Raw genomic sequence first — 7,500 nt, forward strand, 5'->3', positions numbered from 1 at the left:
GGAGATGGAGGAAGGAGTGTAAGAGGTAGAAAGGAAAGTTGGAAGAGAGAGAGGGAGGGAAAAAAGAGAAAGGGAGAGGGATGGAGGGAAAAAAAAGAGAAAGGTAGAGGGAGGGAAGGAGACAGGGAGGGAGGAAAAAAAGAGAGAGGGAGAAGGAGGGAGACAGGGAGGGTGAGAGAGAGTTAGAGGGAGGGAGGAAGAAAAAAAAAAAAACAGAAAGAAAAGGGAGAATAATTGTTTAACATAGTAATGACGATGGTAATCATAGTGACGTTCATGATCATGATAACTGTGGTAGTTATGATGATGATACTCATAACATTATCAATGATGAAAATGAATGATAAGGAAAATAAGTAATAATGAGATGATATGATATATCTATGAAGTGTATGTAAGTAATTAATATATGATAATGAGGATAATAATGATGATGATGAAAAATGATGATTATACTGATTATAATTTATTAATGCTGTATATAATGATTTGGTAATGGTAATGATGATAAAAATGAAAATAATGATCATAATGATAATAGTAATAATAATTATAATGGTGATAATTATGATAATAATAATGAAAATAATAAGAGTAATGATAATGATTATATGTATGATAATAATAACAATGGTGATATTGATAATGATAAGGGCAATAATTGCAGTGTTAATGATGACAATAAAGGTAATAATTTTAATGATAATGATAACATTAACGATCATCATCATCATAGTTATAGTAATGATAATAGTAGCAATGATAATGATGACAATAATGATGATGCTGATAGTAGCAATGATAATGATAATCATGATAAAAGTGATATTTGTAATAATGATAATGATAATAGTGATTGTATTCATGATAATGGCAAAAATTATGTTAATGATGAGAGTGAAAATCAGGATAATGGATAGTGATAATAATGATAGTAATAATTATTATAAAAGTAAGAAGAATATGAATAATGATGAGGTTAATAACAAAAACAATAATAGTTATGATGATAATCGGAAAGAAATCAAAATGATAGTAATAATAATGATAATTATACAAATATTGAGAATGATAAGGATAATATTGATATCAGTAATGATAATGAGGATAAAAGTATATCAAGGATTGTGATGATGATAGCAATAACAACGATAGTGAGGATTATGATAAGAATAATACCAGTGACAATAATAGCAATAATGAAAAAATAATGATAATGATAATAATGATAACAACAATAATAACATTGATAATACTGATGATGATAATAATGATAACAACAATAATAACATTGATAATACTGATGATGATAATAATGATAACAACATTAGTAATAATAATAATCATCATCAAAATACAAATGATAATAATCACAATAATGATAATGATGATAATGATAATGATAAGAAGTATTTCCCTCATTACCTCAGTTAATCATTCGACTTGTAAAAATCAGCTGTTATCCTCCTTCGCCAACACCTTTCACCAGCGTTGAGAGTATGATGCCAGGAACTAGTTATGTTTGCTCTTGAAATGCAGTTTATGGTGTATTAGCCTGGCACCTACACTATAACTTGCCGGTAATAGAGAAAAGGGTGGGTGAAGAAAAGGGGTAGGTAGAATAGGAGAAAAATAGGAGATTGAGGAAGAGTGAGTGTGAAAGATAAGAAGGGTGAAAGAGAGAGTGAGAGAGAAAGAGGGGGAGGGGAAGAGAAAGAGAGAGAGGCCGAGAGAAAGAGAGGGAGAGGATGATGAGAGAGATAGAGAGAGAAGGAAAGAGAGAGCAAGAAAGAGAGAAAGAGAAATAGATAGAGAGAGCTTCCTCGGTAAAATCAATAACTCTTTTCCATATGTGTGCATTTTGCCGGCGACCAGGAAACAAAATTAATAACAGCGTGCGGGTTCATTATGCGGCGCATTAGGTATTCATGAATATTTTTATCTGGAGCTCTTGATCAATATAGTTGGAGGTATTAATGACATTAGTTAGATTGGTGTAAATAGAAAGAGAGAGAGAGGGGGTGAAAGAGGGAGGGAGGGAGGAAGGGAGGGAGGGAGATAGAGAAAGAGAGGGGGAAAGAGTGAGAATCTAAATTGATGGTGAATTATGACATCTGCGTTATCTCGATATCATATGCGTGTGATATGCATATTGCATGACATTCTTGATTAATAGATCACTGATAGTTATGAGTAGATTTCTGATGAATTTTCTCATGAGTAAATTTCGAATGAGTTTTCTTATGAGTAAATTTCTGGTGAATTTCCTTATGAGTAAATTTCTAATGATTTTTTATAAGTAAATTTCTGACGAATTTTCTTATAAGTAAATATCTGACGAGCTTTCTTATGAGCTAATTCTCTTATGAGTTTGTTTTACTATGAGTCACGGGTTTTACAACCATTCCTTCCCACTGGCATAACCATATAGTTTGTAGACTTTATACCACGTCTCAAATTTCCTCAAATTTTCCTTTTCCTTTTCTTCTTTTTATCATAAAGCCAAACATTCTCCCGAAGCCCATTTCCTCACACTTCCCAAATTCTCGTGCAAAAAGGGAGCAGCACTCTCTTTTTTTCAGGCAAATCGTTGTTTACTGTCTAACGTGGAAAGTTTGCCAAGACCGTAACTCTTGTCTCGCCTCTAGACTTCTTTCCCCCGACCGCCCTCCTCTCGCCTTTTACCTCACTCCTTCCTGTGTTTTTGTTTTCGTTTTCGCTTTTGTTTTTGTTTTTTTCTTTCTTTTTTGTGCTTTCGTTTTTCTTTTTTTTTTTCTTTTTTCTTCCTTTTCTTCGTTTTGTTCTTTTTCTTCTTCTTTCTTCTTTTTTTTCATTTCTTCTTTTTCTTTTTCTTCTTCTTATTTTTTTCTCCTTTTTCTTCTTCTTCCTTTTCTTCTTCTTCTTCCCTTTCTTCTTCTTCTTCTTCTTTTTCATCATCTTCTTCTTCTTCGTTATGATCATCATCTTTATTTTCTTTTTTTTTCTTCTCAAACATAGTTATTCTGCCTCCACTGAATTTGTTTCTTTGTTCTGTCACCTCTTTCTCTTTCGCCTTCTTCCTCATTCGTAGATTTTTATTCTTTATTCTTATTCCACTGAATCTATTTGATTATCCCCCATCTTCTTTCGCTGGATTTACTAGCTTGTTCTTCTTATTCTTTCGCTCTCTTTACATTCCTTTTTTTTAACACCCCCCCCCCCCACCTACCCGACCCATCGCACTCAATCTCTGAGGCAAGATGGATAGTGGATAAGCTGATTGCAAAAGGAGAGAGAGAGAGAGAGACAGGAAGAGCCGGAGATTGAGAAAGAAAGAAAAAGAGAGACTGGAATTAAAGATGGGAAATGATGATAATGATAACAACAATAAGGATAATGATAGTAAAGTTGATGATAATGATAATAATAAAAATGATGACAAATGTGATGACATCCCAATAACTAAATCTTTTCTAATTAGAGAAAGAAATATATAGAGTTAGAACTTTGACAATCCAGTATGAAATCACGGAATCGCCTTAAGAAAGAGTTGAATATGATAACCCTTTGATAAATTGGTCATTTAGTGTTATCTCCTTATATCACCTTAAATCCGGTTAGTTCATACACCACCACCTTTGCTTTATTAACATATTCACTAACGCTCTTGCAAGGACTGGTTGAATAGCATTTTATTCTTCAGAAAAAAGAGTGATTATTTTTATTTTTATTTTTTTCTTCTTCTTCATTTTAAGTAACAAAGGCTCACTAAGAATATGAAGAAATTTTATGTTATACTCTAAATAACATAACGAAGGTTGCACTGCCAATACTCATTAACAGTCAAATACAAGTGTTAGCTGTTATTATAAAAAATTAAAATTCACCAAAGTTGCTCTTAGAAAACTAACTTATGAGCCATCCAGTTATAGGTAAGTTCTTGCTCTAACCTCTTCCAGTTATATGATCTAATACAGGAAGATATTTTTTTATATCCTTTTGTCTAAAGATACATAAGGAAATGCGTGATTCCTGTCCTGATGGCTGAAGTATCCTATTGCACTTGTTGACTTTTCAGCTGCATGTAGTTTCCTATTAATTCATAGTCTCGTTTCAAGTGACAGAAGATCTTTTGGTTATCCTGTCCGGATTCCTTGATTTATAGACGCGTTTTTGGGTAGACTATAGTAAAAAAAAAAATAATAATAATTAATAAATAAAAAAATAAAAAAATAAAAGAAACAAAGAAACCCGAAAAGTATAAACTTTTATAAAAAAAAAGTTTAAACTTTTCGGTATTTACATCTGTGCTATTCAAGTCATAAAAGACTAAAGGACTTCACCAAAGACAACGAAGAAAAATCACTTATAATGCTACTATAAAACCCTAAACTTACAAAAAAAAAAAAAAAAAAAAAAAAAAAAATTCTCCCCTTTAATCGTACCACTATCACTGCCGCGATCGTTATCACAATAAATATCTCTGGAATCAACCTCGCCACAGCTCTTTGTCAGATCTTTATTAAGAGAACCATTGCGCCCGGTGGTGTCGTTATATTAATGCTTGGTGACCGCTTTGGCTCTCATTGCTATCATGATTTCACATCAGAGTAATAGGCTTTAATCAAATCATTTATATGTCCGTTTTTATTGTAGTGTAATTGCAGTTGGCACTGTGATTGGCATTGCTAATATTTGTAGTATTGGCTTATGACTTTATTGTCTCTGACTATAGTTGTGTTCATATTTATTTAATGCCCAGTGTGTTTGTTTGTGTTGTCACGCATGGACGCACACACATACACATGCACACACACACACACACACACATACACACACACACACACACACACACACACACACACACACATATACATATATATATATATATGTGTGTGTGTGTGTGTGTGTGTGTGTGTGTGTGTGTGTGTGTGTGTGTATATATATGTATTTTTATATATATATATATATATATATATATATATATATATATACTGTATGTACGTATGTATGTATGTATGTATGTATGTAAATAAAACTTGCCTAAACTTATATAGATTTATATATACATACATACATATATATATATATATATATATATATATCTATATATATATATATATACATATATATATATATATATGCATTTGTGTGTGTTCACATATCTATCTCATAATTCGTTTATCTCTACAGGGCACAGTATAATAGTTTGTTGAGCCTCTCCCGCCGCCTCATAAACCTGAAACCCATTCCCGTTTTCATCCAATTTTCCAGCCGGGCGGAGGGGAAACTCGCCTAAAGAAAGCCAGCGTCCGACCTAGCACCGCCACAGCCGTCACGAGCGGCACCGCCAAGCCCCGCGAAGACCTCTGCACTGGCATCGACCCAGCGCCGTGCGTTCCCTTGGCCCTGGTTGGAGGGAACGAATTAGGACGAGCACGGCGAGGCGGGTCGGGTCGGGTCGGGTCAGCAGGAACGACTATGAAACTCCAGTGAAGACTCCTGCTTCTTCTTCTTCTTCTTCTTCTTCTTCTTCTTCGCCTTCTCTCTCTCCGTTCTTCGGTCTCTCTCTGTTTCTTCTCTGTCTCTCTGTTTGTTGGACGTCGTGGGTACTATTCTTTTCTGACACGTTCTCTCGTTCCTCTTCTCTCTTTTCTGCGTCCGTCATCCTCTTTTGAAACGGAAAGGGAAAAAGTTGATGAGATCTGATGTGGCTGCTGTGATGTGATATTTGTTGATGAAAAGAGGAAGTCAAAAGTGCGGCCCAGAATCAAAGTATTTCTTTGAAAATCGAGTAAAGAGAAAAACATCACGAATTAAGCTGTTGTTCAGATATCAATCTATACACCGATCAATATTGTTCAGATGTTCAGATATCAAGCTGTGTTCATAACATTCCTCTAATTTCCTGCAAGAATGAACCCAATATTCTGAAGTTTGTGTGGAAAAGGAAGTGATAAGATTGATTTTACTAACAAACTTGTGGTATTTTTTTATCAGTCGTACCGTGAAGAGAGAAAAAAAAATAAAGAAGAAAAAGTTACTTCAACAACGAAGCTAATAACAAAAGAAGACCAGCATGATAAATACCTTCGGTTATTCATAACCTAGAATCTGTCGTACGTGCAAGTAAAGAAGGTGAAAAATTTATAGCCAAATCAAATTAGAAAAGAAAAATGAACGCCTGAAATACGTTATCAAGAATAAACAAAAAAAAGGCATAAAAAACTCGAACCACATTCCCTCCGTATTAATTAAAAGAGGAAGAGAGAGAGAAAGACAAAAAAAAGAAAAACATTAACATACATAAAATCGTGACGGGAGGAAAACTTGAGGCGGCCGCAGCGCATGCGCCAGAGTACGAGCGACCCACAGGCAGCTTGAGCGTACAGGAGTGAGCGAGTGAGAGCGAGAGAGCGAGTTTCCTTGCTCTCTGGACGGCCTCTGAGCTCTCTCTCCTACAAGAGTCCTTCGGGCTAAGACCAGAGGGGGAGGAACAAGAAGAGTAAGGAGTCAATTCGAGAGAAGAAGGAAAAATAAAGTGAAGTTCGAAAGAGAGAGATAGAGAGAAAGCTAAAAAGGAAAAATCTTTTATCCAGTGTTTCTGTTTGTTGTCAAAGAGTGTCGTGAGTGCGTTGATGTCTTCGCGAGTGTGTGGGTTGTAGAAGTGAGTCGTTGTGTGTGATGGAAAGGATCTATGATTACTCCCAAGCTTATATTCTTGATATCGCTGATTGCAATGTCAATCTTGATATACCCTCTGTATCTTTACTTCGAATTATTCATGAGTTTGTCAATGCAACCTCGAGATGATTATACTGTCGAATTTCAGAACTGATTCAGTGGCGATGAATACATGTGTATATATTTCGTTTGTTTTGTTTTTTTTCAAAATGTGTTGAGGAAATAGTAATGGAAAGTGCTTAGGTGTATCTTTCGGTTTCTCTTTTTCGTTTTTTTTTTTTTTTCCTTACTTCATGTTTGTAGTTGACACATACACCTGGGATCAATATGTAGTAAAATCCACATGAAAGTTGATAATGCAACACCCAGGTTATTTTTAAGTTGCCCAATAATGAGTGCTTATAATTGCGTGTAGAAAATAGAAAGAAAATGTGATAGAAAGAAAAGAGAGAGAAAAAGAAAAGAAAAATAAAACACACAAAAAAAAAAAGACCACAGCCTCCCCACCGATCCCAAGATCCCGCACGCTCGCACGCTCCTTTCAAGATGCATTTATTCTTGAAGACGCTCTATATGCTTACCGTGATGGTGATGACAGGAATAATGATGCTGTTGGTCCTCCTATGCACGCCTGATTTCCACACGCGTCTCTCTTCGGGATTCTACAGGCAGACCGACCTCTCCTACAGCCAGTTCGTCATGCAGAGGTACGAGCTTCATGCATTATTTTTTTCCACCTCTAAGTTCTGTGTGTGTGTGTGTGTTTGTGTGTTTACGTATTTATTTATTTATTTATCGTTTTTTTTATCTAATCATTTTTTTTCTGATGTTATTCAT

The 7,500-nt window shown here is 34.8% G+C and overlaps 1 non-coding gene across 1 annotated transcript in view; it reads left to right on the plus strand.

Annotated features, from left to right (window-relative positions):
- Positions 1-7,113, plus strand: part of LOC122252445 (uncharacterized) — a 20,418-nt gene extending 13,305 nt beyond the window's left edge. Inside the window, exon 2 of the transcript XR_015191615.1 lies at positions 5,254-7,113. This is a non-coding gene — a transcript (uncharacterized LOC122252445). The remainder of the gene's footprint in view (positions 1-5,253) is intronic.
- Positions 7,114-7,500: the final 387 nt, after the last annotated feature.

Source organism: Penaeus japonicus, unplaced genomic scaffold (assembly GCF_977035675.1).
Source record: "Penaeus japonicus unplaced genomic scaffold, GWHDUDI00000001_assembly GWHDUDI00000014, whole genome shotgun sequence".
In the NCBI taxonomy this organism is placed as follows: domain Eukaryota; kingdom Metazoa; phylum Arthropoda; class Malacostraca; order Decapoda; family Penaeidae; genus Penaeus; species Penaeus japonicus.